This window comes from Lissotriton vulgaris, chromosome 1_1 (assembly GCF_964263255.1).
Source record: "Lissotriton vulgaris chromosome 1_1, aLisVul1.2, whole genome shotgun sequence".
Classification (NCBI taxonomy): Eukaryota; Metazoa; Chordata; class Amphibia; order Caudata; family Salamandridae; genus Lissotriton; species Lissotriton vulgaris.
In genome coordinates, this window is record NC_141685.1 from 225,911,108 (window position 1) to 225,937,665 (window position 26,558).

Sequence of the window (26,558 nt, forward strand, 5' to 3'; positions counted from 1 at the left end):
TCTGACCCCCAACTGCCCGAGAAACCTCTACTTTCCACAAGATGGCAGGCTAGCCTTCTGGAAAAAGCCAAGATAGAGAACAGAGACTCCTGGAGATGCCGGGGATTGAACCCGGGGCCTCATACATGCGAAGCATGCGCTCTACCACTGAGCTACATCCCCTCGACTGCACTCTAACGTTTTGCTGGATGCAAGGAGACTCTGAAGCCCATGGACTGCAAAGTCTCGATTTGAGACTAGAATGTAAAGTGTCAGGCTTGGAATTGCTCACACCTCACGTGTGAACTGTCTTCATGGAGCATATATTTAGTGCAATCAGGGATCGATTCTCCGGCAGGGCTTTTATTTGCTCAGTTTGGAATGCAAAACTTCTCAGGATTCCCAAAAATGTGACAACTATTGGTCTACTTTCCTGCTTGCTCAGCCTTTCGGGAGATGATTCCATTGGATATTCCCTCTTGCCCATCGGTATACATTCAAATTGAAGGCAAGTCATAGTGTGATTGGCTGCCAAGCAGCTACCTTTGGAGCAGTGCAATTGGAAGTCTGCCAAGGGCATACATATATTAATGCAATGCTTTGGTATTAGTTCTGATCAGCAGGTTTCCTTGACTGTTCTTCACACCTCCCCTAGCGACGACTATGTCATCCATTCCCTTTGAAAGCAGATAGAGTACGCTTCTTTTCCGGTATTTATCGAAGCTCTGGGAATTTTTCATAGTCAATGGAAGGTATTGTTGATTCAAAGCAAAAGCCATGGAAATTAAACCACAAAATCCTTCGAGCCGGATTTGAACCAGCGACCTAAGGATGCCTGAATTTATGCTACAGTCCTCCGCTCTACCAACTGAGCTATCGAAGGAGTAGTGGCAAACTTCCGTAGCACCAAAATTATCTCTCGCTCAAGAAAGGTTGTGGAGGGTGGGGACCAGGAGCAGACAGATGCACATCATCAATATTACCTGCCACTCCCCCTCAAAGTTACCAGAAAAGTAAGAGTCTCTGCTTTCGAGGAAGAACCCTTACCAATGACCAAGAGGGCTGCCACAGATTTCTATCCTAAATGTATTAAGATTGCCAAGATTAATCATCACTTTGATGGCTTAAACAAGTAAGATTCTTCTGTTGTATAAGCATCAAAAATGAGATAGCCCCATTTCATGGGTTTTTTCAAGGCAAACGTCTCACAGTTTAAGTGGGGTTGGTATCCCAGTTGCATGACATATCTCTTCCTTAATACTGATAGCCAGCCTTGTTTTCTGCCAAAATCCGAGACAAGCATGGCAAAAGTCTGGAGATGCCGGGGATTGAACCCGGGGCCTCATACATGCAAAGCATGCGCTCTACCACTGAGCTACATCCCCATGTCTGCCAAGTTTTACTGGCTGCCAAGTCAACCCATTTGACACTGCAGCATAAAGTCTCAGCCAGGAAAATCCTTAAGCCTCGTACCTGGAATATCTTCATGGTCTATAGTCCTATTTAGAGATGCTTGTGTGCAGCCTTCTTAGCGCAGTAGGCAGCGCGTCAGTCTCATAATCTGAAGGTCCTGAGTTCGATCCTCAGAGAGGGCATTTATTTCCTCCTTTTGGCAAGCAAAATTCTCAGATTTTCTTGAAAAGTGGAAACTATGCCTACTCCAAACACATTTTTCAAAGCAAACAATTTAAGCGGGGTTCTGACCCCCAACTGCCGGAGAAACCTCTACTTTCCACAAGATGGCAGGCTAGCCTTGTGGAAAAAGCCAAGATAGAGAACAGAGACTCCTGGAGATGCCGGGGATTGAACCCGGGGCCTCATACATGCGAAGCATGCGCTCTACCACTGAGCTACATCCCCTCGACTGCACTCTAACGTTTTGCTGGATGCAAGGAGACTCTGAAGCCCATGGACTGCAAAGTCTCGATTTGAGACTAGAATGTAAAGTGTCAGGCTTGGAATTGCTCACACCTCACGTGTGAACTGTCTTCATGGAGCATATATTTAGTGCAATCAGGGATCGATTCTCCGGCAGGGCTTTTATTTGCTCAGTTTGGAATGCAAAACTTCTCAGGATTCCCAAAAATGTGACAACTATTGGTCTACTTTCCTGCTTGCTCAGCCTTTCGGGAGATGATTCCATTGGATATTCCCTCTTGCCCATCGGTATACATTCAAATTGAAGGCAAGTCATAGTGTGATTGGCTGCCAAGCAGCTACCTTTGGAGCAGTGCAATTGGAAGTCTGCCAAGGGCATACATATATTAATGCAATGCTTTGGTATTAGTTCTGATCAGCAGGTTTCCTTGACTGTTCTTCACACCTCCCCTAGCGACGACTATGTCATCCATTCCCTTTGAAAGCAGATAGAGTACGCTTCTTTTCCGGTATTTATCGAAGCTCTGGGAATTTTTCATAGTCAATGGAAGGTATTGTTGATTCAAAGCAAAAGCCATGGAAATTAAACCACAAAATCCTTCGAGCCGGATTTGAACCAGCGACCTAAGGATGCCTGAATTTATGCTACAGTCCTCCGCTCTACCAACTGAGCTATCGAAGGAGTAGTGGCAAACTTCCGTAGCACCAAAATTATCTCTCGCTCAAGAAAGGTTGTGGAGGGTGGGGACCAGGAGCAGACAGATGCACATCATCAATATTACCTGCCACTCCCCCTCAAAGTTACCAGAAAAGTAAGAGTCTCTGCTTTCGAGGAAGAACCCTTACCAATGACCAAGAGGGCTGCCACAGATTTCTATCCTAAATGTATTAAGATTGCCAAGATTAATCATCACTTTGATGGCTTAAACAAGTAAGATTCTTCTGTTGTATAAGCATCAAAAATGAGATAGCCCCATTTCATGGGTTTTTTCAAGGCAAACGTCTCACAGTTTAAGTGGGGTTGGTATCCCAGTTGCATGACATATCTCTTCCTTAATACTGATAGCCAGCCTTGTTTTCTGCCAAAATCCGAGACAAGCATGGCAAAAGTCTGGAGATGCCGGGGATTGAACCCGGGGCCTCATACATGCAAAGCATGCGCTCTACCACTGAGCTACATCCCCATGTCTGCCAAGTTTTACTGGCTGCCAAGTCAACCCATTTGACACTGCAGCATAAAGTCTCAGCCAGGAAAATCCTTAAGCCTCGTACCTGGAATATCTTCATGGTCTATAGTCCTATTTAGAGATGCTTGTGTGCAGCCTTCTTAGCGCAGTAGGCAGCGCGTTAGTCTCATAATCTGAAGGTCCTGAGTTCGATCCTCAGAGAGGGCATTTATTTCCTCCTTTTGGCAAGCAAAATTCTCAGATTTTCTTGAAAAGTGGAAACTATGCCTACTCCAAACACATTTTTCAAAGCAAACAATTTAAGCGGGGTTCTGACCCCCAACTGCCGGAGAAACCTCTACTTTCCACAAGATGGCAGGCTAGCCTTCTGGAAAAAGCCAAGATAGAGAACAGAGACTCCTGGAGATGCCGGGGATTGAACCCGGGGCCTCATACATGCGAAGCATGCGCTCTACCACTGAGCTACATCCCCTCGACTGCACTCTAACGTTTTGCTGGATGCAAGGAGACTCTGAAGCCCATGGACTGCAAAGTCTCGATTTGAGACTAGAATGTAAAGTGTCAGGCTTGGAATTGCTCACACCTCACGTGTGAACTGTCTTCATGGAGCATATATTTAGTGCAATCAGGGATCGATTCTCCGGCAGGGCTTTTATTTGCTCAGTTTGGAATGCAAAACTTCTCAGGATTCCCAAAAATGTGACAACTATTGGTCTACTTTCCTGCTTGCTCAGCCTTTCGGGAGATGATTCCATTGGATATTCCCTCTTGCCCATCGGTATACATTCAAATTGAAGGCAAGTCATAGTGTGATTGGCTGCCAAGCAGCTACCTTTGGAGCAGTGCAATTGGAAGTCTGCCAAGGGCATACATATATTAATGCAATGCTTTGGTATTAGTTCTGATCAGCAGGTTTCCTTGACTGTTCTTCACACCTCCCCTAGCGACGACTATGTCATCCATTCCCTTTGAAAGCAGATAGAGTACGCTTCTTTTCCGGTATTTATCGAAGCTCTGGGAATTTTTCATAGTCAATGGAAGGTATTGTTGATTCAAAGCAAAAGCCATGGAAATTAAACCACAAAATCCTTCGAGCCGGATTTGAACCAGCGACCTAAGGATGCCTGAATTTATGCTACAGTCCTCCGCTCTACCAACTGAGCTATCGAAGGAGTAGTGGCAAACTTCCGTAGCACCAAAATTATCTCTCGCTCAAGAAAGGTTGTGGAGGGTGGGGACCAGGAGCAGACAGATGCACATCATCAATATTACCTGCCACTCCCCCTCAAAGTTACCAGAAAAGTAAGAGTCTCTGCTTTCGAGGAAGAACCCTTACCAATGACCAAGAGGGCTGCCACAGATTTCTATCCTAAATGTATTAAGATTGCCAAGATTAATCATCACTTTGATGGCTTAAACAAGTAAGATTCTTCTGTTGTATAAGCATCAAAAATGAGATAGCCCCATTTCATGGGTTTTTTCAAGGCAAACGTCTCACAGTTTAAGTGGGGTTGGTATCCCAGTTGCATGACATATCTCTTCCTTAATACTGATAGCCAGCCTTGTTTTCTGCCAAAATCCGAGACAAGCATGGCAAAAGTCTGGAGATGCCGGGGATTGAACCCGGGGCCTCATACATGCAAAGCATGCGCTCTACCACTGAGCTACATCCCCATGTCTGCCAAGTTTTACTGGCTGCCAAGTCAACCCATTTGACACTGCAGCATAAAGTCTCAGCCAGGAAAATCCTTAAGCCTCGTACCTGGAATATCTTCATGGTCTATAGTCCTATTTAGAGATGCTTGTGTGCAGCCTTCTTAGCGCAGTAGGCAGCGCGTCAGTCTCATAATCTGAAGGTCCTGAGTTCGATCCTCAGAGAGGGCATTTATTTCCTCCTTTTGGCAAGCAAAATTCTCAGATTTTCTTGAAAAGTGGAAACTATGCCTACTCCAAACACATTTTTCAAAGCAAACAATTTAAGCGGGGTTCTGACCCCCAACTGCCGGAGAAACCTCTACTTTCCACAAGATGGCAGGCTAGCCTTCTGGAAAAAGCCAAGATAGAGAACAGAGACTCCTGGAGATGCCGGGGATTGAACCCGGGGCCTCATACATGCGAAGCATGCGCTCTACCACTGAGCTACATCCCCTCGACTGCACTCTAACGTTTTGCTGGATGCAAGGAGACTCTGAAGCCCATGGACTGCAAAGTCTCGATTTGAGACTAGAATGTAAAGTGTCAGGCTTGGAATTGCTCACACCTCACGTGTGAACTGTCTTCATGGAGCATATATTTAGTGCAATCAGGGATCGATTCTCCGGCAGGGCTTTTATTTGCTCAGTTTGGAATGCAAAACTTCTCAGGATTCCCAAAAATGTGACAACTATTGGTCTACTTTCCTGCTTGCTCAGCCTTTCGGGAGATGATTCCATTGGATATTCCCTCTTGCCCATCGGTATACATTCAAATTGAAGGCAAGTCATAGTGTGATTGGCTGCCAAGCAGCTACCTTTGGAGCAGTGCAATTGGAAGTCTGCCAAGGGCATACATATATTAATGCAATGCTTTGGTATTAGTTCTGATCAGCAGGTTTCCTTGACTGTTCTTCACACCTCCCCTAGCGACGACTATGTCATCCATTCCCTTTGAAAGCAGATAGAGTACGCTTCTTTTCCGGTATTTATCGAAGCTCTGGGAATTTTTCATAGTCAATGGAAGGTATTGTTGATTCAAAGCAAAAGCCATGGAAATTAAACCACAAAATCCTTCGAGCCGGATTTGAACCAGCGACCTAAGGATGCCTGAATTTATGCTACAGTCCTCCGCTCTACCAACTGAGCTATCGAAGGAGTAGTGGCAAACTTCCGTAGCACCAAAATTATCTCTCGCTCAAGAAAGGTTGTGGAGGGTGGGGACCAGGAGCAGACAGATGCACATCATCAATATTACCTGCCACTCCCCCTCAAAGTTACCAGAAAAGTAAGAGTCTCTGCTTTCGAGGAAGAACCCTTACCAATGACCAAGAGGGCTGCCACAGATTTCTATCCTAAATGTATTAAGATTGCCAAGATTAATCATCACTTTGATGGCTTAAACAAGTAAGATTCTTCTGTTGTATAAGCATCAAAAATGAGATAGCCCCATTTCATGGGTTTTTTCAAGGCAAACGTCTCACAGTTTAAGTGGGGTTGGTATCCCAGTTGCATGACATATCTCTTCCTTAATACTGATAGCCAGCCTTGTTTTCTGCCAAAATCCGAGACAAGCATGGCAAAAGTCTGGAGATGCCGGGGATTGAACCCGGGGCCTCATACATGCAAAGCATGCGCTCTACCACAGAGCTACATCCCCATGTCTGCCAAGTTTTACTGGCTGCCAAGTCAACCCATTTGACACTGCAGCATAAAGTCTCAGCCAGGAAAATCCTTAAGCCTCGTACCTGGAATATCTTCATGGTCTATAGTCCTATTTAGAGATGCTTGTGTGCAGCCTTCTTAGCGCAGTAGGCAGCGCGTCAGTCTCATAATCTGAAGGTCCTGAGTTCGATCCTCAGAGAGGGCATTTATTTCCTCCTTTTGGCAAGCAAAATTCTCAGATTTTCTTGAAAAGTGGAAACTATGCCTACTCCAAACACATTTTTCAAAGCAAACAATTTAAGCGGGGTTCTGACCCCCAACTGCCCGAGAAACCTCTACTTTCCACAAGATGGCAGGCTAGCCTTCTGGAAAAAGCCAAGATAGAGAACAGAGACTCCTGGAGATGCCGGGGATTGAACCCGGGGCCTCATACATGCGAAGCATGCGCTCTACCACTGAGCTACATCCCCTCGACTGCACTCTAACGTTTTGCTGGATGCAAGGAGACTCTGAAGCCCATGGACTGCAAAGTCTCGATTTGAGACTAGAATGTAAAGTGTCAGGCTTGGAATTGCTCACACCTCACGTGTGAACTGTCTTCATGGAGCATATATTTAGTGCAATCAGGGATCGATTCTCCGGCAGGGCTTTTATTTGCTCAGTTTGGAATGCAAAACTTCTCAGGATTCCCAAAAATGTGACAACTATTGGTCTACTTTCCTGCTTGCTCAGCCTTTCGGGAGATGATTCCATTGGATATTCCCTCTTGCCCATCGGTATACATTCAAATTGAAGGCAAGTCATAGTGTGATTGGCTGCCAAGCAGCTACCTTTGGAGCAGTGCAATTGGAAGTCTGCCAAGGGCATACATATATTAATGCAATGCTTTGGTATTAGTTCTGATCAGCAGGTTTCCTTGACTGTTCTTCACACCTCCCCTAGCGACGACTATGTCATCCATTCCCTTTGAAAGCAGATAGAGTACGCTTCTTTTCCGGTATTTATCGAAGCTCTGGGAATTTTTCATAGTCAATGGAAGGTATTGTTGATTCAAAGCAAAAGCCATGGAAATTAAACCACAAAATCCTTCGAGCCGGATTTGAACCAGCGACCTAAGGATGCCTGAATTTATGCTACAGTCCTCCGCTCTACCAACTGAGCTATCGAAGGAGTAGTGGCAAACTTCCGTAGCACCAAAATTATCTCTCGCTCAAGAAAGGTTGTGGAGGGTGGGGACCAGGAGCAGACAGATGCACATCATCAATATTACCTGCCACTCCCCCTCAAAGTTACCAGAAAAGTAAGAGTCTCTGCTTTCGAGGAAGAACCCTTACCAATGACCAAGAGGGCTGCCACAGATTTCTATCCTAAATGTATTAAGATTGCCAAGATTAATCATCACTTTGATGGCTTAAACAAGTAAGATTCTTCTGTTGTATAAGCATCAAAAATGAGATAGCCCCATTTCATGGGTTTTTTCAAGGCAAACGTCTCACAGTTTAAGTGGGGTTGGTATCCCAGTTGCATGACATATCTCTTCCTTAATACTGATAGCCAGCCTTGTTTTCTGCCAAAATCCGAGACAAGCATGGCAAAAGTCTGGAGATGCCGGGGATTGAACCCGGGGCCTCATACATGCAAAGCATGCGCTCTACCACTGAGCTACATCCCCATGTCTGCCAAGTTTTACTGGCTGCCAAGTCAACCCATTTGACACTGCAGCATAAAGTCTCAGCCAGGAAAATCCTTAAGCCTCGTACCTGGAATATCTTCATGGTCTATAGTCCTATTTAGAGATGCTTGTGTGCAGCCTTCTTAGCGCAGTAGGCAGCGCGTTAGTCTCATAATCTGAAGGTCCTGAGTTCGATCCTCAGAGAGGGCATTTATTTCCTCCTTTTGGCAAGCAAAATTCTCAGATTTTCTTGAAAAGTGGAAACTATGCCTACTCCAAACACATTTTTCAAAGCAAACAATTTAAGCGGGGTTCTGACCCCCAACTGCCGGAGAAACCTCTACTTTCCACAAGATGGCAGGCTAGCCTTCTGGAAAAAGCCAAGATAGAGAACAGAGACTCCTGGAGATGCCGGGGATTGAACCCGGGGCCTCATACATGCGAAGCATGCGCTCTACCACTGAGCTACATCCCCTCGACTGCACTCTAACGTTTTGCTGGATGCAAGGAGACTCTGAAGCCCATGGACTGCAAAGTCTCGATTTGAGACTAGAATGTAAAGTGTCAGGCTTGGAATTGCTCACACCTCACGTGTGAACTGTCTTCATGGAGCATATATTTAGTGCAATCAGGGATCGATTCTCCGGCAGGGCTTTTATTTGCTCAGTTTGGAATGCAAAACTTCTCAGGATTCCCAAAAATGTGACAACTATTGGTCTACTTTCCTGCTTGCTCAGCCTTTCGGGAGATGATTCCATTGGATATTCCCTCTTGCCCATCGGTATACATTCAAATTGAAGGCAAGTCATAGTGTGATTGGCTGCCAAGCAGCTACCTTTGGAGCAGTGCAATTGGAAGTCTGCCAAGGGCATACATATATTAATGCAATGCTTTGGTATTAGTTCTGATCAGCAGGTTTCCTTGACTGTTCTTCACACCTCCCCTAGCGACGACTATGTCATCCATTCCCTTTGAAAGCAGATAGAGTACGCTTCTTTTCCGGTATTTATCGAAGCTCTGGGAATTTTTCATAGTCAATGGAAGGTATTGTTGATTCAAAGCAAAAGCCATGGAAATTAAACCACAAAATCCTTCGAGCCGGATTTGAACCAGCGACCTAAGGATGCCTGAATTTATGCTACAGTCCTCCGCTCTACCAACTGAGCTATCGAAGGAGTAGTGGCAAACTTCCGTAGCACCAAAATTATCTCTCGCTCAAGAAAGGTTGTGGAGGGTGGGGACCAGGAGCAGACAGATGCACATCATCAATATTACCTGCCACTCCCCCTCAAAGTTACCAGAAAAGTAAGAGTCTCTGCTTTCGAGGAAGAACCCTTACCAATGACCAAGAGGGCTGCCACAGATTTCTATCCTAAATGTATTAAGATTGCCAAGATTAATCATCACTTTGATGGCTTAAACAAGTAAGATTCTTCTGTTGTATAAGCATCAAAAATGAGATAGCCCCATTTCATGGGTTTTTTCAAGGCAAACGTCTCACAGTTTAAGTGGGGTTGGTATCCCAGTTGCATGACATATCTCTTCCTTAATACTGATAGCCAGCCTTGTTTTCTGCCAAAATCCGAGACAAGCATGGCAAAAGTCTGGAGATGCCGGGGATTGAACCCGGGGCCTCATACATGCAAAGCATGCGCTCTACCACTGAGCTACATCCCCATGTCTGCCAAGTTTTACTGGCTGCCAAGTCAACCCATTTGACACTGCAGCATAAAGTCTCAGCCAGGAAAATCCTTAAGCCTCGTACCTGGAATATCTTCATGGTCTATAGTCCTATTTAGAGATGCTTGTGTGCAGCCTTCTTAGCGCAGTAGGCAGCGCGTTAGTCTCATAATCTGAAGGTCCTGAGTTCGATCCTCAGAGAGGGCATTTATTTCCTCCTTTTGGCAAGCAAAATTCTCAGATTTTCTTGAAAAGTGGAAACTATGCCTACTCCAAACACATTTTTCAAAGCAAACAATTTAAGCGGGGTTCTGACCCCCAACTGCCGGAGAAACCTCTACTTTCCACAAGATGGCAGGCTAGCCTTCTGGAAAAAGCCAAGATAGAGAACAGAGACTCCTGGAGATGCCGGGGATTGAACCCGGGGCCTCATACATGCGAAGCATGCGCTCTACCACTGAGCTACATCCCCTCGACTGCACTCTAACGTTTTGCTGGATGCAAGGAGACTCTGAAGCCCATGGACTGCAAAGTCTCGATTTGAGACTAGAATGTAAAGTGTCAGGCTTGGAATTGCTCACACCTCACGTGTGAACTGTCTTCATGGAGCATATATTTAGTGCAATCAGGGATCGATTCTCCGGCAGGGCTTTTATTTGCTCAGTTTGGAATGCAAAACTTCTCAGGATTCCCAAAAATGTGACAACTATTGGTCTACTTTCCTGCTTGCTCAGCCTTTCGGGAGATGATTCCATTGGATATTCCCTCTTGCCCATCGGTATACATTCAAATTGAAGGCAAGTCATAGTGTGATTGGCTGCCAAGCAGCTACCTTTGGAGCAGTGCAATTGGAAGTCTGCCAAGGGCATACATATATTAATGCAATGCTTTGGTATTAGTTCTGATCAGCAGGTTTCCTTGACTGTTCTTCACACCTCCCCTAGCGACGACTATGTCATCCATTCCCTTTGAAAGCAGATAGAGTACGCTTCTTTTCCGGTATTTATCGAAGCTCTGGGAATTTTTCATAGTCAATGGAAGGTATTGTTGATTCAAAGCAAAAGCCATGGAAATTAAACCACAAAATCCTTCGAGCCGGATTTGAACCAGCGACCTAAGGATGCCTGAATTTATGCTACAGTCCTCCGCTCTACCAACTGAGCTATCGAAGGAGTAGTGGCAAACTTCCGTAGCACCAAAATTATCTCTCGCTCAAGAAAGGTTGTGGAGGGTGGGGACCAGGAGCAGACAGATGCACATCATCAATATTACCTGCCACTCCCCCTCAAAGTTACCAGAAAAGTAAGAGTCTCTGCTTTCGAGGAAGAACCCTTACCAATGACCAAGAGGGCTGCCACAGATTTCTATCCTAAATGTATTAAGATTGCCAAGATTAATCATCACTTTGATGGCTTAAACAAGTAAGATTCTTCTGTTGTATAAGCATCAAAAATGAGATAGCCCCATTTCATGGGTTTTTTCAAGGCAAACGTCTCACAGTTTAAGTGGGGTTGGTATCCCAGTTGCATGACATATCTCTTCCTTAATACTGATAGCCAGCCTTGTTTTCTGCCAAAATCCGAGACAAGCATGGCAAAAGTCTGGAGATGCCGGGGATTGAACCCGGGGCCTCATACATGCAAAGCATGCGCTCTACCACTGAGCTACATCCCCATGTCTGCCAAGTTTTACTGGCTGCCAAGTCAACCCATTTGACACTGCAGCATAAAGTCTCAGCCAGGAAAATCCTTAAGCCTCGTACCTGGAATATCTTCATGGTCTATAGTCCTATTTAGAGATGCTTGTGTGCAGCCTTCTTAGCGCAGTAGGCAGCGCGTCAGTCTCATAATCTGAAGGTCCTGAGTTCGATCCTCAGAGAGGGCATTTCTTTCCTCCTTTTGGCAAGCAAAATTCTCAGATTTTCTTGAAAAGTGGAAACTATGCCTACTCCAAACACATTTTTCAAAGCAAACAATTTAAGCGGGGTTCTGACCCCCAACTGCCGGAGAAACCTCTACTTTCCACAAGATGGCAGGCTAGCCTTGTGGAAAAAGCCAAGATAGAGAACAGAGACTCCTGGAGATGCCAGGGATTGAACCCGGGGCCTCATACATGCGAAGCATGCGCTCTACCACTGAGCTACATCCCCTCGACTGCACTCTAACGTTTTGCTGGATGCAAGGAGACTCTGAAGCCCATGGACTGCAAAGTCTCGATTTGAGACTAGAATGTAAAGTGTCAGGCTTGGAATTGCTCACACCTCACGTGTGAACTGTCTTCATGGAGCATATATTTAGTGCAATCAGGGATCGATTCTCCGGCAGGGCTTTTATTTGCTCAGTTTGGAATGCAAAACTTCTCAGGATTCCCAAAAATGTGACAACTATTGGTCTACTTTCCTGCTTGCTCAGCCTTTCGGGAGATGATTCCATTGGATATTCCCTCTTGCCCATCGGTATACATTCAAATTGAAGGCAAGTCATAGTGTGATTGGCTGCCAAGCAGCTACCTTTGGAGCAGTGCAATTGGAAGTCTGCCAAGGGCATACATATATTAATGCAATGCTTTGGTATTAGTTCTGATCAGCAGGTTTCCTTGACTGTTCTTCACACCTCCCCTAGCGACGACTATGTCATCCATTCCCTTTGAAAGCAGATAGAGTACGCTTCTTTTCCGGTATTTATCGAAGCTCTGGGAATTTTTCATAGTCAATGGAAGGTATTGTTGATTCAAAGCAAAAGCCATGGAAATTAAACCACAAAATCCTTCGAGCCGGATTTGAACCAGCGACCTAAGGATGCCTGAATTTATGCTACAGTCCTCCGCTCTACCAACTGAGCTATCGAAGGAGTAGTGGCAAACTTCCGTAGCACCAAAATTATCTCTCGCTCAAGAAAGGTTGTGGAGGGTGGGGACCAGGAGCAGACAGATGCACATCATCAATATTACCTGCCACTCCCCCTCAAAGTTACCAGAAAAGTAAGAGTCTCTGCTTTCGAGGAAGAACCCTTACCAATGACCAAGAGGGCTGCCACAGATTTCTATCCTAAATGTATTAAGATTGCCAAGATTAATCATCACTTTGATGGCTTAAACAAGTAAGATTCTTCTGTTGTATAAGCATCAAAAATGAGATAGCCCCATTTCATGGGTTTTTTCAAGGCAAACGTCTCACAGTTTAAGTGGGGTTGGTATCCCAGTTGCATGACATATCTCTTCCTTAATACTGATAGCCAGCCTTGTTTTCTGCCAAAATCCGAGACAAGCATGGCAAAAGTCTGGAGATGCCGGGGATTGAACCCGGGGCCTCATACATGCAAAGCATGCGCTCTACCACTGAGCTACATCCCCATGTCTGCCAAGTTTTACTGGCTGCCAAGTCAACCCATTTGACACTGCAGCATAAAGTCTCAGCCAGGAAAATCCTTAAGCCTCGTACCTGGAATATCTTCATGGTCTATAGTCCTATTTAGAGATGCTTGTGTGCAGCCTTCTTAGCGCAGTAGGCAGCGCGTTAGTCTCATAATCTGAAGGTCCTGAGTTCGATCCTCAGAGAGGGCATTTATTTCCTCCTTTTGGCAAGCAAAATTCTCAGATTTTCTTGAAAAGTGGAAACTATGCCTACTCCAAACACATTTTTCAAAGCAAACAATTTAAGCGGGGTTCTGACCCCCAACTGCCGGAGAAACCTCTACTTTCCACAAGATGGCAGGCTAGCCTTCTGGAAAAAGCCAAGATAGAGAACAGAGACTCCTGGAGATGCCGGGGATTGAACCCGGGGCCTCATACATGCGAAGCATGCGCTCTACCACTGAGCTACATCCCCTCGACTGCACTCTAACGTTTTGCTGGATGCAAGGAGACTCTGAAGCCCATGGACTGCAAAGTCTCGATTTGAGACTAGAATGTAAAGTGTCAGGCTTGGAATTGCTCACACCTCACGTGTGAACTGTCTTCATGGAGCATATATTTAGTGCAATCAGGGATCGATTCTCCGGCAGGGCTTTTATTTGCTCAGTTTGGAATGCAAAACTTCTCAGGATTCCCAAAAATGTGACAACTATTGGTCTACTTTCCTGCTTGCTCAGCCTTTCGGGAGATGATTCCATTGGATATTCCCTCTTGCCCATCGGTATACATTCAAATTGAAGGCAAGTCATAGTGTGATTGGCTGCCAAGCAGCTACCTTTGGAGCAGTGCAATTGGAAGTCTGCCAAGGGCATACATATATTAATGCAATGCTTTGGTATTAGTTCTGATCAGCAGGTTTCCTTGACTGTTCTTCACACCTCCCCTAGCGACGACTATGTCATCCATTCCCTTTGAAAGCAGATAGAGTACGCTTCTTTTCCGGTATTTATCGAAGCTCTGGGAATTTTTCATAGTCAATGGAAGGTATTGTTGATTCAAAGCAAAAGCCATGGAAATTAAACCACAAAATCCTTCGAGCCGGATTTGAACCAGCGACCTAAGGATGCCTGAATTTATGCTACAGTCCTCCGCTCTACCAACTGAGCTATCGAAGGAGTAGTGGCAAACTTCCGTAGCACCAAAATTATCTCTCGCTCAAGAAAGGTTGTGGAGGGTGGGGACCAGGAGCAGACAGATGCACATCATCAATATTACCTGCCACTCCCCCTCAAAGTTACCAGAAAAGTAAGAGTCTCTGCTTTCGAGGAAGAACCCTTACCAATGACCAAGAGGGCTGCCACAGATTTCTATCCTAAATGTATTAAGATTGCCAAGATTAATCATCACTTTGATGGCTTAAACAAGTAAGATTCTTCTGTTGTATAAGCATCAAAAATGAGATAGCCCCATTTCATGGGTTTTTTCAAGGCAAACGTCTCACAGTTTAAGTGGGGTTGGTATCCCAGTTGCATGACATATCTCTTCCTTAATACTGATAGCCAGCCTTGTTTTCTGCCAAAATCCGAGACAAGCATGGCAAAAGTCTGGAGATGCCGGGGATTGAACCCGGGGCCTCATACATGCAAAGCATGCGCTCTACCACTGAGCTACATCCCCATGTCTGCCAAGTTTTACTGGCTGCCAAGTCAACCCATTTGACACTGCAGCATAAAGTCTCAGCCAGGAAAATCCTTAAGCCTCGTACCTGGAATATCTTCATGGTCTATAGTCCTATTTAGAGATGCTTGTGTGCAGCCTTCTTAGCGCAGTAGGCAGCGCGTCAGTCTCATAATCTGAAGGTCCTGAGTTCGATCCTCAGAGAGGGCATTTCTTTCCTCCTTTTGGCAAGCAAAATTCTCAGATTTTCTTGAAAAGTGGAAACTATGCCTACTCCAAACACATTTTTCAAAGCAAACAATTTAAGCGGGGTTCTGACCCCCAACTGCCGGAGAAACCTCTACTTTCCACAAGATGGCAGGCTAGCCTTCTGGAAAAAGCCAAGATAGAGAACAGAGACTCCTGGAGATGCCGGGGATTGAACCCGGGGCCTCATACATGCGAAGCATGCGCTCTACCACTGAGCTACATCCCCTCGACTGCACTCTAACGTTTTGCTGGATGCAAGGAGACTCTGAAGCCCATGGACTGCAAAGTCTCGATTTGAGACTAGAATGTAAAGTGTCAGGCTTGGAATTGCTCACACCTCACGTGTGAACTGTCTTCATGGAGCATATATTTAGTGCAATCAGGGATCGATTCTCCGGCAGGGCTTTTATTTGCTCAGTTTGGAATGCAAAACTTCTCAGGATTCCCAAAAATGTGACAACTATTGGTCTACTTTCCTGCTTGCTCAGCCTTTCGGGAGATGATTCCATTGGATATTCCCTCTTGCCCATCGGTATACATTCAAATTGAAGGCAAGTCATAGTGTGATTGGCTGCCAAGCAGCTACCTTTGGAGCAGTGCAATTGGAAGTCTGCCAAGGGCATACATATATTAATGCAATGCTTTGGTATTAGTTCTGATCAGCAGGTTTCCTTGACTGTTCTTCACACCTCCCCTAGCGACGACTATGTCATCCATTCCCTTTGAAAGCAGATAGAGTACGCTTCTTTTCCGGTATTTATCGAAGCTCTGGGAATTTTTCATAGTCAATGGAAGGTATTGTTGATTCAAAGCAAAAGCCATGGAAATTAAACCACAAAATCCTTCGAGCCGGATTTGAACCAGCGACCTAAGGATGCCTGAATTTATGCTACAGTCCTCCGCTCTACCAACTGAGCTATCGAAGGAGTAGTGGCAAACTTCCGTAGCACCAAAATTATCTCTCGCTCAAGAAAGGTTGTGGAGGGTGGGGACCAGGAGCAGACAGATGCACATCATCAATATTACCTGCCACTCCCCCTCAAAGTTACCAGAAAAGTAAGAGTCTCTGCTTTCGAGGAAGAACCCTTACCAATGACCAAGAGGGCTGCCACAGATTTCTATCCTAAATGTATTAAGATTGCCAAGATTAATCATCACTTTGATGGCTTAAACAAGTAAGATTCTTCTGTTGTATAAGCATCAAAAATGAGATAGCCCCATTTCATGGGTTTTTTCAAGGCAAACGTCTCACAGTTTAAGTGGGGTTGGTATCCCAGTTGCATGACATATCTCTTCCTTAATACTGATAGCCAGCCTTGTTTTCTGCCAAAATCCGAGACAAGCATGGCAAAAGTCTGGAGATGCCGGGGATTGAACCCGGGGCCTCATACATGCAAAGCATGCGCTCTACCACTGAGCTACATCCCCATGTCTGCCAAGTTTTACTGGCTGCCAAGTCAACCCATTTGACACTGCAGCATAAAGTCTCAGCCAGGAAAATCCTTAAGCCTCGTACCTGGAATATCTTCATGGTCTATAGTCCTATTTAGAGATGCTTGTGTGCAGCCTTCTTAGCGCAGTAGGCAGCGCGTTAGTCTCATAATCTGAAGGTCCTGAGTTCGATCCTCAGAGAGGGCATTTATTTCCTCCTTTTGGCAAGCAAAATTCTCAGATTTTCTTGAAAAGTGGAAACTATGCCTACTCCAAACACATTTTTCAAAGCAAACAATTTAAGCGGGGTTCTGACCCCCAACTGCCGGAGAAACCTCTACTTTCCACAAGATGGCAGGCTAGCCTTCTGGAAAAAGCCAAGATAGAGAACAGAGACTCCTGGAGATGCCGGGGATTGAACCCGGGGCCTCATACATGCGAAGCATGCGCTCTACCACTGAGCTACATCCCCTCGACTGCACTCTAACGTTTTGCTGGATGCAAGGAGACTCTGAAGCCCATGGACTGCAAAGTCTCGATTTGAGACTAGAATGTAAAGTGTCAGGCTTGGAATTGCTCACACCTCACGTGTGAACTGTCTTCATGGAGCATATATTTAGTGCAATCAGGGATCGATTCTCCGGCAGGGCTTTTATTTGCTCAGTTTGGAATGCAAAACTTCTCAGGATTCCCAAAAATGTGACAACTATTGGTCTACTTTCCTGCTTGCTCAGCCTTTCGGGAGATGATTCCATTGGATATTCCCTCTTGCCCATCGGTATACATTCAAATTGAAGGCAAGTCATAGTGTGATTGGCTGCCAAGCAGCTACCTTTGGAGCAGTGCAATTGGAAGTCTGCCAAGGGCATACATATATTAATGCAATGCTTTGGTATTAGTTCTGATCAGCAGGTTTCCTTGACTGTTCTTCACACCTCCCCTAGCGACGACTATGTCATCCATTCCCTTTGAAAGCAGATAGAGTACGCTTCTTTTCCGGTATTTATCGAAGCTCTGGGAATTTTTCATAGTCAATGGAAGGTATTGTTGATTCAAAGCAAAAGCCATGGAAATTAAACCACAAAATCCTTCGAGCCGGATTTGAACCAGCGACCTAAGGATGCCTGAATTTATGCTACAGTCCTCCGCTCTACCAACTGAGCTATCGAAGGAGTAGTGGCAAACTTCCGTAGCACCAAAATTATCTCTCGCTCAAGAAAGGTTGTGGAGGGTGGGGACCAGGAGCAGACAGATGCACATCATCAATATTACCTGCCACTCCCCCTCAAAGTTACCAGAAAAGTAAGAGTCTCTGCTTTCGAGGAAGAACCCTTACCAATGACCAAGAGGGCTGCCACAGATTTCTATCCTAAATGTATTAAGATTGCCAAGATTAATCATCACTTTGATGGCTTAAACAAGTAAGATTCTTCTGTTGTATAAGCATCAAAAATGAGATAGCCCCATTTCATGGGTTTTTTCAAGGCAAACGTCTCACAGTTTAAGTGGGGTTGGTATCCCAGTTGCATGACATATCTCTTCCTTAATACTGATAGCCAGCCTTGTTTTCTGCCAAAATCCGAGACAAGCATGGCAAAAGTCTGGAGATGCCGGGGATTGAACCCGGGGCCTCATACATGCAAAGCATGCGCTCTACCACTGAGCTACATCCCCATGTCTGCCAAGTTTTACTGGCTGCCAAGTCAACCCATTTGACACTGCAGCATAAAGTCTCAGCCAGGAAAATCCTTAAGCCTCGTACCTGGAATATCTTCATGGTCTATAGTCCTATTTAGAGATGCTTGTGTGCAGCCTTCTTAGCGCAGTAGGCAGCGCGTCAGTCTCATAATCTGAAGGTCCTGAGTTCGATCCTCAGAGAGGGCATTTCTTTCCTCCTTTTGGCAAGCAAAATTCTCAGATTTTCTTGAAAAGTGGAAACTATGCCTACTCCAAACACATTTTTCAAAGCAAACAATTTAAGCGGGGTTCTGACCCCCAACTGCCGGAGAAACCTCTACTTTCCACAAGATGGCAGGCTAGCCTTCTGGAAAAAGCCAAGATAGAGAACAGAGACTCCTGGAGATGCCGGGGATTGAACCCGGGGCCTCATACATGCGAAGCATGCGCTCTACCACTGAGCTACATCCCCTCGACTGCACTCTAACGTTTTGCTGGATGCAAGGAGACTCTGAAGCCCATGGACTGCAAAGTCTCGATTTGAGACTAGAATGTAAAGTGTCAGGCTTGGAATTGCTCACACCTCACGTGTGAACTGTCTTCATGGAGCATATATTTAGTGCAATCAGGGATCGATTCTCCGGCAGGGCTTTTATTTGCTCAGTTTGGAATGCAAAACTTCTCAGGATTCCCAAAAATGTGACAACTATTGGTCTACTTTCCTGCTTGCTCAGCCTTTCGGGAGATGATTCCATTGGATATTCCCTCTTGCCCATCGGTATACATTCAAATTGAAGGCAAGTCATAGTGTGATTGGCTGCCAAGCAGCTACCTTTGGAGCAGTGCAATTGGAAGTCTGCCAAGGGCATACATATATTAATGCAATGCTTTGGTATTAGTTCTGATCAGCAGGTTTCCTTGACTGTTCTTCACACCTCCCCTAGCGACGACTATGTCATCCATTCCCTTTGAAAGCAGATAGAGTACGCTTCTTTTCCGGTATTTATCGAAGCTCTGGGAATTTTTCATAGTCAATGGAAGGTATTGTTGATTCAAAGCAAAAGCCATGGAAATTAAACCACAAAATCCTTCGAGCCGGATTTGAACCAGCGACCTAAGGATGCCTGAATTTATGCTACAGTCCTCCGCTCTACCAACTGAGCTATCGAAGGAGTAGTGGCAAACTTCCGTAGCACCAAAATTATCTCTCGCTCAAGAAAGGTTGTGGAGGGTGGGGACCAGGAGCAGACAGATGCACATCATCAATATTACCTGCCACTCCCCCTCAAAGTTACCGGAAAAGTAAGAGTCTCTGCTTTCGAGGAAGAACCCTTACCAATGACCAAGAGGGCTGCCACAGATTTCTATCCTAAATGTATTAAGATTGCCAAGATTAATCATCACTTTGATGGCTTAAACAAGTAAGATTCTTCTGTTGTATAAGCATCAAAAATGAGATAGCCCCATTTCATGGGTTTTTTCAAGGCAAACGTCTCACAGTTTAAGTGGGGTTGGTATCCCAGTTGCATGACATATCTCTTCCTTAATACTGATAGCCAGCCTTGTTTTCTGCCAAAATCCGAGACAAGCATGGCAAAAGTCTGGAGATGCCGGGGATTGAACCCGGGGCCTCATACATGCAAAGCATGCGCTCTACCACTGAGCTACATCCCCATGTCTGCCAAGTTTTACTGGCTGCCAAGTCAACCCATTTGACACTGCAGCATAAAGTCTCAGCCAGGAAAATCCTTAAGCCTCGTACCTGGAATATCTTCATGGTCTATAGTCCTATTTAGAGATGCTTGTGTGCAGCCTTCTTAGCGCAGTAGGCAGCGCGTCAGTCTCATAATCTGAAGGTCCTGAGTTCGATCCTCAGAGAGGGCATTTATTTCCTCCTTTTGGCAAGCAAAATTCTCAGATTTTCTTGAAAAGTGGAAACTATGCCTACTCCAAACACATTTTTCAAAGCAAACAATTTAAGCGGGGTTCTGACCCCCAACTGCCGGAGAAACCTCTACTTTCCACAAGATGGCAGGCTAGCCTTCTGGAAAAAGCCAAGATAGAGAACAGAGACTCCTGGAGATGCCGGGGATTGAACCCGGGGCCTCATACATGCGAAGCATGCGCTCTACCACTGAGCTACATCCCCTCGACTGCACTCTAACGTTTTGCTGGATGCAAGGAGACTCTGAAGCCCATGGACTGCAAAGTCTCGATTTGAGACTAGAATGTAAAGTGTCAGGCTTGGAATTGCTCACACCTCACGTGTGAACTGTCTTCATGGAGCATATATTTAGTGCAATCAGGGATCGATTCTCCGGCAGGGCTTTTATTTGCTCAGTTTGGAATGCAAAACTTCTCAGGATTCCCAAAAATGTGACAACTATTGGTCTACTTTCCTGCTTGCTCAGCCTTTCGGGAGATGATTCCATTGGATATTCCCTCTTGCCCATCGGTATACATTCAAATTGAAGGCAAGTCATAGTGTGATTGGCTGCCAAGCAGCTACCTTTGGAGCAGTGCAATTGGAAGTCTGCCAAGGGCATACATATATTAATGCAATGCTTTGGTATTAGTTCTGATCAGCAGGTTTCCTTGACTGTTCTTCACACCTCCCCTAGCGACGACTATGTCATCCATTCCCTTTGAAAGCAGATAGAGTACGCTTCTTTTCCGGTATTTATCGAAGCTCTGGGAATTTTTCATAGTCAATGGAAGGTATTGTTGATTCAAAGCAAAAGCCATGGAAATTAAACCACAAAATCCTTCGAGCCGGATTTGAACCAGCGACCTAAGGATGCCTGAATTTATGCTACAGTCCTCCGCTCTACCAACTGAGCTATCGAAGGAGTAGTGGCAAACTTCCGTAGCACCAAAATTATCTCTCGCTCAAGAAAGGTTGTGGAGGGTGGGGACCAGGAGCAGACAGATGCACATCATCAATATTACCTGCCACTCCCCCTCAAAGTTACCAGAAAAGTAAGAGTCTCTGCTTTCGAGGAAGAACCCTTACCAATGACCAAGAGGGCTGCCACAGATTTCTATCCTAAATGTATTAAGATTGCCAAGATTAATCATCACTTTGATGGCTTAAACAAGTAAGATTCTTCTGTTGTATAAGCATCAAAAATGAGATAGCCCCATTTCATGGGTTTTTTCAAGGCAAACGTCTCACAGTTTAAGTGGGGTTGGTATCCCAGTTGCATGACATATCTCTTCCTTAATACTGATAGCCAGCCTTGTTTTCTGCCAAAATCCGAGACAAGCATGGCAAAAGTCTGGAGATGCCGGGGATTGAACCCGGGGCCTCATACATGCAAAGCATGCGCTCTACCACTGAGCTACATCCCCATGTCTGCCAAGTTTTACTGGCTGCCAAGTCAACCCATTTGACACTGCAGCATAAAGTCTCAGCCAGGAAAATCCTTAAGCCTCGTACCTGGAATATCTTCATGGTCTATAGTCCTATTTAGAGATGCTTGTGTGCAGCCTTCTTAGCGCAGTAGGCAGCGCGTCAGTCTCATAATCTGAAGGTCCTGAGTTCGATCCTCAGAGAGGGCATTTATTTCCTCCTTTTGGCAAGCAAAATTCTCAGATTTTCTTGAAAAGTGGAAACTATGCCTACTCCAAACACATTTTTCAAAGCAAACAATTTAAGCGGGGTTCTGACCCCCAACTGCCGGAGAAACCTCTACTTTCCACAAGATGGCAGGCTAGCCTTCTGGAAAAAGCCAAGATAGAGAACAGAGACTCCTGGAGATGCCGGGGATTGAACCCGGGGCCTCATACATGCGAAGCATGCGCTCTACCACTGAGCTACATCCCCTCGACTGCACTCTAACGTTTTGCTGGATGCAAGGAGACTCTGAAGCCCATGGACTGCAAAGTCTCGATTTGAGACTAGAATGTAAAGTGTCAGGCTTGGAATTGCTCACACCTCACGTGTGAACTGTCTTCATGGAGCATATATTTAGTGCAATCAGGGATCGATTCTCCGGCAGGGCTTTTATTTGCTCAGTTTGGAATGCAAAACTTCTCAGGATTCCCAAAAATGTGACAACTATTGGTCTACTTTCCTGCTTGCTCAGCCTTTCGGGAGATGATTCCATTGGATATTCCCTCTTGCCCATCGGTATACATTCAAATTGAAGGCAAGTCATAGTGTGATTGGCTGCCAAGCAGCTACCTTTGGAGCAGTGCAATTGGAAGTCTGCCAAGGGCATACATATATTAATGCAATGCTTTGGTATTAGTTCTGATCAGCAGGTTTCCTTGACTGTTCTTCACACCTCCCCTAGCGACGACTATGTCATCCATTCCCTTTGAAAGCAGATAGAGTACGCTTCTTTTCCGGTATTTATCGAAGCTCTGGGAATTTTTCATAGTCAATGGAAGGTATTGTTGATTCAAAGCAAAAGCCATGGAAATTAAACCACAAAATCCTTCGAGCCGGATTTGAACCAGCGACCTAAGGATGCCTGAATTTATGCTACAGTCCTCCGCTCTACCAACTGAGCTATCGAAGGAGTAGTGGCAAACTTCCGTAGCACCAAAATTATCTCTCGCTCAAGAAAGGTTGTGGAGGGTGGGGACCAGGAGCAGACAGATGCACATCATCAATATTACCTGCCACTCCCCCTCAAAGTTACCGGAAAAGTAAGAGTCTCTGCTTTCGAGGAAGAACCCTTACCAATGACCAAGAGGGCTGCCACAGATTTCTATCCTAAATGTATTAAGATTGCCAAGATTAATCATCACTTTGATGGCTTAAACAAGTAAGATTCTTCTGTTGTATAAGCATCAAAAATGAGATAGCCCCATTTCATGGGTTTTTTCAAGGCAAACGTCTCACAGTTTAAGTGGGGTTGGTATCCCAGTTGCATGACATATCTCTTCCTTAATACTGATAGCCAGCCTTGTTTTCTGCCAAAATCCGAGACAAGCATGGCAAAAGTCTGGAGATGCCGGGGATTGAACCCGGGGCCTCATACATGCAAAGCATGCGCTCTACCACTGAGCTACATCCCCATGTCTGCCAAGTTTTACTGGCTGCCAAGTCAATCCATTTGACACTGCAGCATAAAGTCTCAGCCAGGAAAATCCTTAAGCCTCGTACCTGGAATATCTTCATGGTCTATAGTCCTATTTAGAGATGCTTGTGTGCAGCCTTCTTAGCGCAGTAGGCAGCGCGTTAGTCTCATAATCTGAAGGTCCTGAGTTCGATCCTCAGAGAGGGCATTTATTTCCTCCTTTTGGCAAGCAAAATTCTCAGATTTTCTTGAAAAGTGGAAACTATGCCTACTCCAAACACATTTTTCAAAGCAAACAATTTAAGCGGGGTTCTGACCCCCAACTGCCGGAGAAACCTCTACTTTCCACAAGATGGCAGGCTAGCCTTCTGGAAAAAGCCAAGATAGAGAACAGAGACTCCTGGAGATGCCGGGGATTGAACCCGGGGCCTCATACATGCGAAGCATGCGCTCTACCACTGAGCTACATCCCCTCGACTGCACTCTAACGTTTTGCTGGATGCAAGGAGACTCTGAAGCCCATGGACTGCAAAGTCTCGATTTGAGACTAGAATGTAAAGTGTCAGGCTTGGAATTGCTCACACCTCACGTGTGAACTGTCTTCATGGAGCATATATTTAGTGCAATCAGGGATCGATTCTCCGGCAGGGCTTTTATTTGCTCAGTTTGGAATGCAAAACTTCTCAGGATTCCCAAAAATGTGACAACTATTGGTCTACTTTCCTGCTTGCTCAGCCTTTCGGGAGATGATTCCATTGGATATTCCCTCTTGCCCATCGGTATACATTCAAATTGAAGGCAAGTCATAGTGTGATTGGCTGCCAAGCAGCTACCTTTGGAGCAGTGCAATTGGAAGTCTGCCAAGGGCATACATATATTAATGCAATGCTTTGGTATTAGTTCTGATCAGCAGGTTTCCTTGACTGTTCTTCACACCTCCCCTAGCGACGACTATGTCATCCATTCCCTTTGAAAGCAGATAGAGTACGCTTCTTTTCCGGTATTTATCGAAGCTCTGGGAATTTTTCATAGTCAATGGAAGGTATTGTTGATTCAAAGCAAAAGCCATGGAAATTAAACCACAAAATCCTTCGAGCCGGATTTGAACCAGCGACCTAAGGATGCCTGAATTTATGCTACAGTCCTCCGCTCTACCAACTGAGCTATCGAAGGAGTAGTGGCAAACTTCCGTAGCACCAAAATTATCTCTCGCTCAAGAAAGGTTGTGGAGGGTGGGGACCAGGAGCAGACAGATGCACATCATCAATATTACCTGCCACTCCCCCTCAAAGTTACCAGAAAAGTAAGAGTCTCTGCTTTCGAGGAAGAACCCTTACCAATGACCAAGAGGGCTGCCACAGATTTCTATCCTAAATGTATTAAGATTGCCAAGATTAATCATCACTTTGATGGCTTAAACAAGTAAGATTCTTCTGTTGTATAAGCATCAAAAATGAGATAGCCCCATTTCATGGGTTTTTTCAAGGCAAACGTCTCACAGTTTAAGTGGGGTTGGTATCCCAGTTGCATGACATATCTCTTCCTTAATACTGATAGCCAGCCTTGTTTTCTGCCAAAATCCGAGACAAGCATGGCAAAAGTCTGGAGATGCCGGGGATTGAACCCGGGGCCTCATACATGCAAAGCATGCGCTCTACCACTGAGCTACATCCCCATGTCTGCCAAGTTTTACTGGCTGCCAAGTCAACCCATTTGACACTGCAGCATAAAGTCTCAGCCAGGAAAATCCTTAAGCCTCGTACCTGGAATATCTTCATGGTCTATAGTCCTATTTAGAGATGCTTGTGTGCAGCCTTCTTAGCGCAGTAGGCAGCGCGTCAGTCTCATAATCTGAAGGTCCTGAGTTCGATCCTCAGAGAGGGCATTTATTTCCTCCTTTTGGCAAGCAAAATTCTCAGATTTTCTTGAAAAGTGGAAACTATGCCTACTCCAAACACATTTTTCAAAGCAAACAATTTAAGCGGGGTTCTGACCCCCAACTGCCGGAGAAACCTCTACTTTCCACAAGATGGCAGGCTAGCCTTCTGGAAAAAGCCAAGATAGAGAACAGAGACTCCTGGAGATGCCGGGGATTGAACCCGGGGCCTCATACATGCGAAGCATGCGCTCTACCACTGAGCTACATCCCCTCGACTGCACTCTAACGTTTTGCTGGATGCAAGGAGACTCTGAAGCCCATGGACTGCAAAGTCTCGATTTGAGACTAGAATGTAAAGTGTCAGGCTTGGAATTGCTCACACCTCACGTGTGAACTGTCTTCATGGAGCATATATTTAGTGCAATCAGGGATCGATTCTCCGGCAGGGCTTTTATTTGCTCAGTTTGGAATGCAAAACTTCTCAGGATTCCCAAAAATGTGACAACTATTGGTCTACTTTCCTGCTTGCTCAGCCTTTCGGGAGATGATTCCATTGGATATTCCCTCTTGCCCATCGGTATACATTCAAATTGAAGGCAAGTCATAGTGTGATTGGCTGCCAAGCAGCTACCTTTGGAGCAGTGCAATTGGAAGTCTGCCAAGGGCATACATATATTAATGCAATGCTTTGGTATTAGTTCTGATCAGCAGGTTTCCTTGACTGTTCTTCACACCTCCCCTAGCGACGACTATGTCATCCATTCCCTTTGAAAGCAGATAGAGTACGCTTCTTTTCCGGTATTTATCGAAGCTCTGGGAATTTTTCATAGTCAATGGAAGGTATTGTTGATTCAAAGCAAAAGCCATGGAAATTAAACCACAAAATCCTTCGAGCCGGATTTGAACCAGCGACCTAAGGATGCCTGAATTTATGCTACAGTCCTCCGCTCTACCAACTGAGCTATCGAAGGAGTAGTGGCAAACTTCCGTAGCACCAAAATTATCTCTCGCTCAAGAAAGGTTGTGGAGGGTGGGGACCAGGAGCAGACAGATGCACATCATCAATATTACCTGCCACTCCCCCTCAAAGTTACCGGAAAAGTAAGAGTCTCTGCTTTCGAGGAAGAACCCTTACCAATGACCAAGAGGGCTGCCACAGATTTCTATCCTAAATGTATTAAGATTGCCAAGATTAATCATCACTTTGATGGCTTAAACAAGTAAGATTCTTCTGTTGTATAAGCATCAAAAATGAGATAGCCCCATTTCATGGGTTTTTTCAAGGCAAACGTCTCACAGTTTAAGTGGGGTTGGTATCCCAGTTGCATGACATATCTCTTCCTTAATACTGATAGCCAGCCTTGTTTTCTGCCAAAATCCGAGACAAGCATGGCAAAAGTCTGGAGATGCCGGGGATTGAACCCGGGGCCTCATACATGCAAAGCATGCGCTCTACCACTGAGCTACATCCCCATGTCTGCCAAGTTTTACTGGCTGCCAAGTCAACCCATT

General features: G+C 45.3%; 63 non-coding genes across 63 annotated transcripts; 15 read left to right on the forward strand and 48 right to left on the reverse strand.

Moving 5' to 3' along the window:
• Window positions 1–90: 90 nt before the first annotated feature.
• TRNAA-CGC (transfer RNA alanine (anticodon CGC)) lies at window positions 91–162 on the reverse strand. The gene has a single exon. It is a non-coding gene; the product is annotated as a tRNA-Ala (tRNA).
• A 614-nt stretch (window positions 163–776) lies between these two features.
• Window positions 777–862, reverse strand: TRNAY-GUA (transfer RNA tyrosine (anticodon GUA)). Its single transcript is given in 2 exon segments — window positions 777–812; window positions 826–862. It is a non-coding gene; the product is annotated as a tRNA-Tyr (tRNA).
• Window positions 863–1,292: 430 nt separating this feature from the next.
• Window positions 1,293–1,364, reverse strand: TRNAA-UGC (transfer RNA alanine (anticodon UGC)). The gene has a single exon. It is a non-coding gene; the product is annotated as a tRNA-Ala (tRNA).
• A 137-nt stretch (window positions 1,365–1,501) lies between these two features.
• On the forward strand, window positions 1,502–1,574 carry TRNAM-CAU (transfer RNA methionine (anticodon CAU)). The gene has a single exon. It is a non-coding gene; the product is annotated as a tRNA-Met (tRNA).
• Window positions 1,575–1,767: 193 nt separating this feature from the next.
• On the reverse strand, window positions 1,768–1,839 carry TRNAA-CGC (transfer RNA alanine (anticodon CGC)). Its single transcript has one exon. It is a non-coding gene; the product is annotated as a tRNA-Ala (tRNA).
• Window positions 1,840–2,453: 614 nt separating this feature from the next.
• On the reverse strand, window positions 2,454–2,539 carry TRNAY-GUA (transfer RNA tyrosine (anticodon GUA)). The gene is given in 2 exon segments: window positions 2,454–2,489; window positions 2,503–2,539. It is a non-coding gene; the product is annotated as a tRNA-Tyr (tRNA).
• Window positions 2,540–2,969: 430 nt separating this feature from the next.
• Window positions 2,970–3,041, reverse strand: TRNAA-UGC (transfer RNA alanine (anticodon UGC)). The gene has a single exon. It is a non-coding gene; the product is annotated as a tRNA-Ala (tRNA).
• Window positions 3,042–3,178: 137 nt separating this feature from the next.
• Window positions 3,179–3,251, forward strand: TRNAM-CAU (transfer RNA methionine (anticodon CAU)). Its single transcript has one exon. It is a non-coding gene; the product is annotated as a tRNA-Met (tRNA).
• A 193-nt stretch (window positions 3,252–3,444) lies between these two features.
• Window positions 3,445–3,516, reverse strand: TRNAA-CGC (transfer RNA alanine (anticodon CGC)). Its single transcript has one exon. It is a non-coding gene; the product is annotated as a tRNA-Ala (tRNA).
• Window positions 3,517–4,130: 614 nt separating this feature from the next.
• On the reverse strand, window positions 4,131–4,216 carry TRNAY-GUA (transfer RNA tyrosine (anticodon GUA)). The gene is given in 2 exon segments: window positions 4,131–4,166; window positions 4,180–4,216. It is a non-coding gene; the product is annotated as a tRNA-Tyr (tRNA).
• A 430-nt stretch (window positions 4,217–4,646) lies between these two features.
• TRNAA-UGC (transfer RNA alanine (anticodon UGC)) lies at window positions 4,647–4,718 on the reverse strand. Its single transcript has one exon. It is a non-coding gene; the product is annotated as a tRNA-Ala (tRNA).
• Window positions 4,719–4,855: 137 nt separating this feature from the next.
• On the forward strand, window positions 4,856–4,928 carry TRNAM-CAU (transfer RNA methionine (anticodon CAU)). Its single transcript has one exon. It is a non-coding gene; the product is annotated as a tRNA-Met (tRNA).
• Window positions 4,929–5,121: 193 nt separating this feature from the next.
• TRNAA-CGC (transfer RNA alanine (anticodon CGC)) lies at window positions 5,122–5,193 on the reverse strand. The gene has a single exon. It is a non-coding gene; the product is annotated as a tRNA-Ala (tRNA).
• A 614-nt stretch (window positions 5,194–5,807) lies between these two features.
• Window positions 5,808–5,893, reverse strand: TRNAY-GUA (transfer RNA tyrosine (anticodon GUA)). The gene is given in 2 exon segments: window positions 5,808–5,843; window positions 5,857–5,893. It is a non-coding gene; the product is annotated as a tRNA-Tyr (tRNA).
• Window positions 5,894–6,323: 430 nt separating this feature from the next.
• Window positions 6,324–6,395, reverse strand: TRNAA-UGC (transfer RNA alanine (anticodon UGC)). The gene has a single exon. It is a non-coding gene; the product is annotated as a tRNA-Ala (tRNA).
• Window positions 6,396–6,532: 137 nt separating this feature from the next.
• Window positions 6,533–6,605, forward strand: TRNAM-CAU (transfer RNA methionine (anticodon CAU)). Its single transcript has one exon. It is a non-coding gene; the product is annotated as a tRNA-Met (tRNA).
• A 193-nt stretch (window positions 6,606–6,798) lies between these two features.
• TRNAA-CGC (transfer RNA alanine (anticodon CGC)) lies at window positions 6,799–6,870 on the reverse strand. The gene has a single exon. It is a non-coding gene; the product is annotated as a tRNA-Ala (tRNA).
• Window positions 6,871–7,484: 614 nt separating this feature from the next.
• TRNAY-GUA (transfer RNA tyrosine (anticodon GUA)) lies at window positions 7,485–7,570 on the reverse strand. The gene is given in 2 exon segments: window positions 7,485–7,520; window positions 7,534–7,570. It is a non-coding gene; the product is annotated as a tRNA-Tyr (tRNA).
• A 430-nt stretch (window positions 7,571–8,000) lies between these two features.
• Window positions 8,001–8,072, reverse strand: TRNAA-UGC (transfer RNA alanine (anticodon UGC)). Its single transcript has one exon. It is a non-coding gene; the product is annotated as a tRNA-Ala (tRNA).
• A 137-nt stretch (window positions 8,073–8,209) lies between these two features.
• Window positions 8,210–8,282, forward strand: TRNAM-CAU (transfer RNA methionine (anticodon CAU)). The gene has a single exon. It is a non-coding gene; the product is annotated as a tRNA-Met (tRNA).
• Window positions 8,283–8,475: 193 nt separating this feature from the next.
• TRNAA-CGC (transfer RNA alanine (anticodon CGC)) lies at window positions 8,476–8,547 on the reverse strand. The gene has a single exon. It is a non-coding gene; the product is annotated as a tRNA-Ala (tRNA).
• A 614-nt stretch (window positions 8,548–9,161) lies between these two features.
• On the reverse strand, window positions 9,162–9,247 carry TRNAY-GUA (transfer RNA tyrosine (anticodon GUA)). The gene is given in 2 exon segments: window positions 9,162–9,197; window positions 9,211–9,247. It is a non-coding gene; the product is annotated as a tRNA-Tyr (tRNA).
• A 430-nt stretch (window positions 9,248–9,677) lies between these two features.
• TRNAA-UGC (transfer RNA alanine (anticodon UGC)) lies at window positions 9,678–9,749 on the reverse strand. The gene has a single exon. It is a non-coding gene; the product is annotated as a tRNA-Ala (tRNA).
• Window positions 9,750–9,886: 137 nt separating this feature from the next.
• On the forward strand, window positions 9,887–9,959 carry TRNAM-CAU (transfer RNA methionine (anticodon CAU)). The gene has a single exon. It is a non-coding gene; the product is annotated as a tRNA-Met (tRNA).
• Window positions 9,960–10,152: 193 nt separating this feature from the next.
• TRNAA-CGC (transfer RNA alanine (anticodon CGC)) lies at window positions 10,153–10,224 on the reverse strand. The gene has a single exon. It is a non-coding gene; the product is annotated as a tRNA-Ala (tRNA).
• Window positions 10,225–10,838: 614 nt separating this feature from the next.
• On the reverse strand, window positions 10,839–10,924 carry TRNAY-GUA (transfer RNA tyrosine (anticodon GUA)). Its single transcript is given in 2 exon segments — window positions 10,839–10,874; window positions 10,888–10,924. It is a non-coding gene; the product is annotated as a tRNA-Tyr (tRNA).
• Window positions 10,925–11,354: 430 nt separating this feature from the next.
• On the reverse strand, window positions 11,355–11,426 carry TRNAA-UGC (transfer RNA alanine (anticodon UGC)). Its single transcript has one exon. It is a non-coding gene; the product is annotated as a tRNA-Ala (tRNA).
• Window positions 11,427–11,563: 137 nt separating this feature from the next.
• TRNAM-CAU (transfer RNA methionine (anticodon CAU)) lies at window positions 11,564–11,636 on the forward strand. Its single transcript has one exon. It is a non-coding gene; the product is annotated as a tRNA-Met (tRNA).
• A 193-nt stretch (window positions 11,637–11,829) lies between these two features.
• TRNAA-CGC (transfer RNA alanine (anticodon CGC)) lies at window positions 11,830–11,901 on the reverse strand. Its single transcript has one exon. It is a non-coding gene; the product is annotated as a tRNA-Ala (tRNA).
• A 614-nt stretch (window positions 11,902–12,515) lies between these two features.
• On the reverse strand, window positions 12,516–12,601 carry TRNAY-GUA (transfer RNA tyrosine (anticodon GUA)). Its single transcript is given in 2 exon segments — window positions 12,516–12,551; window positions 12,565–12,601. It is a non-coding gene; the product is annotated as a tRNA-Tyr (tRNA).
• Window positions 12,602–13,031: 430 nt separating this feature from the next.
• On the reverse strand, window positions 13,032–13,103 carry TRNAA-UGC (transfer RNA alanine (anticodon UGC)). The gene has a single exon. It is a non-coding gene; the product is annotated as a tRNA-Ala (tRNA).
• A 137-nt stretch (window positions 13,104–13,240) lies between these two features.
• On the forward strand, window positions 13,241–13,313 carry TRNAM-CAU (transfer RNA methionine (anticodon CAU)). The gene has a single exon. It is a non-coding gene; the product is annotated as a tRNA-Met (tRNA).
• Window positions 13,314–13,506: 193 nt separating this feature from the next.
• On the reverse strand, window positions 13,507–13,578 carry TRNAA-CGC (transfer RNA alanine (anticodon CGC)). Its single transcript has one exon. It is a non-coding gene; the product is annotated as a tRNA-Ala (tRNA).
• A 614-nt stretch (window positions 13,579–14,192) lies between these two features.
• On the reverse strand, window positions 14,193–14,278 carry TRNAY-GUA (transfer RNA tyrosine (anticodon GUA)). The gene is given in 2 exon segments: window positions 14,193–14,228; window positions 14,242–14,278. It is a non-coding gene; the product is annotated as a tRNA-Tyr (tRNA).
• Window positions 14,279–14,708: 430 nt separating this feature from the next.
• On the reverse strand, window positions 14,709–14,780 carry TRNAA-UGC (transfer RNA alanine (anticodon UGC)). Its single transcript has one exon. It is a non-coding gene; the product is annotated as a tRNA-Ala (tRNA).
• Window positions 14,781–14,917: 137 nt separating this feature from the next.
• Window positions 14,918–14,990, forward strand: TRNAM-CAU (transfer RNA methionine (anticodon CAU)). Its single transcript has one exon. It is a non-coding gene; the product is annotated as a tRNA-Met (tRNA).
• A 193-nt stretch (window positions 14,991–15,183) lies between these two features.
• On the reverse strand, window positions 15,184–15,255 carry TRNAA-CGC (transfer RNA alanine (anticodon CGC)). The gene has a single exon. It is a non-coding gene; the product is annotated as a tRNA-Ala (tRNA).
• A 614-nt stretch (window positions 15,256–15,869) lies between these two features.
• On the reverse strand, window positions 15,870–15,955 carry TRNAY-GUA (transfer RNA tyrosine (anticodon GUA)). The gene is given in 2 exon segments: window positions 15,870–15,905; window positions 15,919–15,955. It is a non-coding gene; the product is annotated as a tRNA-Tyr (tRNA).
• Window positions 15,956–16,385: 430 nt separating this feature from the next.
• On the reverse strand, window positions 16,386–16,457 carry TRNAA-UGC (transfer RNA alanine (anticodon UGC)). The gene has a single exon. It is a non-coding gene; the product is annotated as a tRNA-Ala (tRNA).
• Window positions 16,458–16,594: 137 nt separating this feature from the next.
• Window positions 16,595–16,667, forward strand: TRNAM-CAU (transfer RNA methionine (anticodon CAU)). The gene has a single exon. It is a non-coding gene; the product is annotated as a tRNA-Met (tRNA).
• A 193-nt stretch (window positions 16,668–16,860) lies between these two features.
• Window positions 16,861–16,932, reverse strand: TRNAA-CGC (transfer RNA alanine (anticodon CGC)). The gene has a single exon. It is a non-coding gene; the product is annotated as a tRNA-Ala (tRNA).
• A 614-nt stretch (window positions 16,933–17,546) lies between these two features.
• Window positions 17,547–17,632, reverse strand: TRNAY-GUA (transfer RNA tyrosine (anticodon GUA)). The gene is given in 2 exon segments: window positions 17,547–17,582; window positions 17,596–17,632. It is a non-coding gene; the product is annotated as a tRNA-Tyr (tRNA).
• Window positions 17,633–18,062: 430 nt separating this feature from the next.
• Window positions 18,063–18,134, reverse strand: TRNAA-UGC (transfer RNA alanine (anticodon UGC)). The gene has a single exon. It is a non-coding gene; the product is annotated as a tRNA-Ala (tRNA).
• Window positions 18,135–18,271: 137 nt separating this feature from the next.
• Window positions 18,272–18,344, forward strand: TRNAM-CAU (transfer RNA methionine (anticodon CAU)). Its single transcript has one exon. It is a non-coding gene; the product is annotated as a tRNA-Met (tRNA).
• A 193-nt stretch (window positions 18,345–18,537) lies between these two features.
• Window positions 18,538–18,609, reverse strand: TRNAA-CGC (transfer RNA alanine (anticodon CGC)). The gene has a single exon. It is a non-coding gene; the product is annotated as a tRNA-Ala (tRNA).
• Window positions 18,610–19,223: 614 nt separating this feature from the next.
• Window positions 19,224–19,309, reverse strand: TRNAY-GUA (transfer RNA tyrosine (anticodon GUA)). The gene is given in 2 exon segments: window positions 19,224–19,259; window positions 19,273–19,309. It is a non-coding gene; the product is annotated as a tRNA-Tyr (tRNA).
• Window positions 19,310–19,739: 430 nt separating this feature from the next.
• On the reverse strand, window positions 19,740–19,811 carry TRNAA-UGC (transfer RNA alanine (anticodon UGC)). The gene has a single exon. It is a non-coding gene; the product is annotated as a tRNA-Ala (tRNA).
• A 137-nt stretch (window positions 19,812–19,948) lies between these two features.
• On the forward strand, window positions 19,949–20,021 carry TRNAM-CAU (transfer RNA methionine (anticodon CAU)). Its single transcript has one exon. It is a non-coding gene; the product is annotated as a tRNA-Met (tRNA).
• Window positions 20,022–20,214: 193 nt separating this feature from the next.
• Window positions 20,215–20,286, reverse strand: TRNAA-CGC (transfer RNA alanine (anticodon CGC)). Its single transcript has one exon. It is a non-coding gene; the product is annotated as a tRNA-Ala (tRNA).
• A 614-nt stretch (window positions 20,287–20,900) lies between these two features.
• TRNAY-GUA (transfer RNA tyrosine (anticodon GUA)) lies at window positions 20,901–20,986 on the reverse strand. The gene is given in 2 exon segments: window positions 20,901–20,936; window positions 20,950–20,986. It is a non-coding gene; the product is annotated as a tRNA-Tyr (tRNA).
• Window positions 20,987–21,416: 430 nt separating this feature from the next.
• On the reverse strand, window positions 21,417–21,488 carry TRNAA-UGC (transfer RNA alanine (anticodon UGC)). The gene has a single exon. It is a non-coding gene; the product is annotated as a tRNA-Ala (tRNA).
• A 137-nt stretch (window positions 21,489–21,625) lies between these two features.
• TRNAM-CAU (transfer RNA methionine (anticodon CAU)) lies at window positions 21,626–21,698 on the forward strand. Its single transcript has one exon. It is a non-coding gene; the product is annotated as a tRNA-Met (tRNA).
• Window positions 21,699–21,891: 193 nt separating this feature from the next.
• On the reverse strand, window positions 21,892–21,963 carry TRNAA-CGC (transfer RNA alanine (anticodon CGC)). The gene has a single exon. It is a non-coding gene; the product is annotated as a tRNA-Ala (tRNA).
• A 614-nt stretch (window positions 21,964–22,577) lies between these two features.
• TRNAY-GUA (transfer RNA tyrosine (anticodon GUA)) lies at window positions 22,578–22,663 on the reverse strand. Its single transcript is given in 2 exon segments — window positions 22,578–22,613; window positions 22,627–22,663. It is a non-coding gene; the product is annotated as a tRNA-Tyr (tRNA).
• A 430-nt stretch (window positions 22,664–23,093) lies between these two features.
• TRNAA-UGC (transfer RNA alanine (anticodon UGC)) lies at window positions 23,094–23,165 on the reverse strand. The gene has a single exon. It is a non-coding gene; the product is annotated as a tRNA-Ala (tRNA).
• Window positions 23,166–23,302: 137 nt separating this feature from the next.
• Window positions 23,303–23,375, forward strand: TRNAM-CAU (transfer RNA methionine (anticodon CAU)). Its single transcript has one exon. It is a non-coding gene; the product is annotated as a tRNA-Met (tRNA).
• Window positions 23,376–23,568: 193 nt separating this feature from the next.
• TRNAA-CGC (transfer RNA alanine (anticodon CGC)) lies at window positions 23,569–23,640 on the reverse strand. The gene has a single exon. It is a non-coding gene; the product is annotated as a tRNA-Ala (tRNA).
• Window positions 23,641–24,254: 614 nt separating this feature from the next.
• TRNAY-GUA (transfer RNA tyrosine (anticodon GUA)) lies at window positions 24,255–24,340 on the reverse strand. Its single transcript is given in 2 exon segments — window positions 24,255–24,290; window positions 24,304–24,340. It is a non-coding gene; the product is annotated as a tRNA-Tyr (tRNA).
• A 430-nt stretch (window positions 24,341–24,770) lies between these two features.
• Window positions 24,771–24,842, reverse strand: TRNAA-UGC (transfer RNA alanine (anticodon UGC)). The gene has a single exon. It is a non-coding gene; the product is annotated as a tRNA-Ala (tRNA).
• Window positions 24,843–24,979: 137 nt separating this feature from the next.
• Window positions 24,980–25,052, forward strand: TRNAM-CAU (transfer RNA methionine (anticodon CAU)). The gene has a single exon. It is a non-coding gene; the product is annotated as a tRNA-Met (tRNA).
• Window positions 25,053–25,245: 193 nt separating this feature from the next.
• On the reverse strand, window positions 25,246–25,317 carry TRNAA-CGC (transfer RNA alanine (anticodon CGC)). The gene has a single exon. It is a non-coding gene; the product is annotated as a tRNA-Ala (tRNA).
• Window positions 25,318–25,931: 614 nt separating this feature from the next.
• On the reverse strand, window positions 25,932–26,017 carry TRNAY-GUA (transfer RNA tyrosine (anticodon GUA)). The gene is given in 2 exon segments: window positions 25,932–25,967; window positions 25,981–26,017. It is a non-coding gene; the product is annotated as a tRNA-Tyr (tRNA).
• A 430-nt stretch (window positions 26,018–26,447) lies between these two features.
• TRNAA-UGC (transfer RNA alanine (anticodon UGC)) lies at window positions 26,448–26,519 on the reverse strand. Its single transcript has one exon. It is a non-coding gene; the product is annotated as a tRNA-Ala (tRNA).
• Window positions 26,520–26,558: the final 39 nt, after the last annotated feature.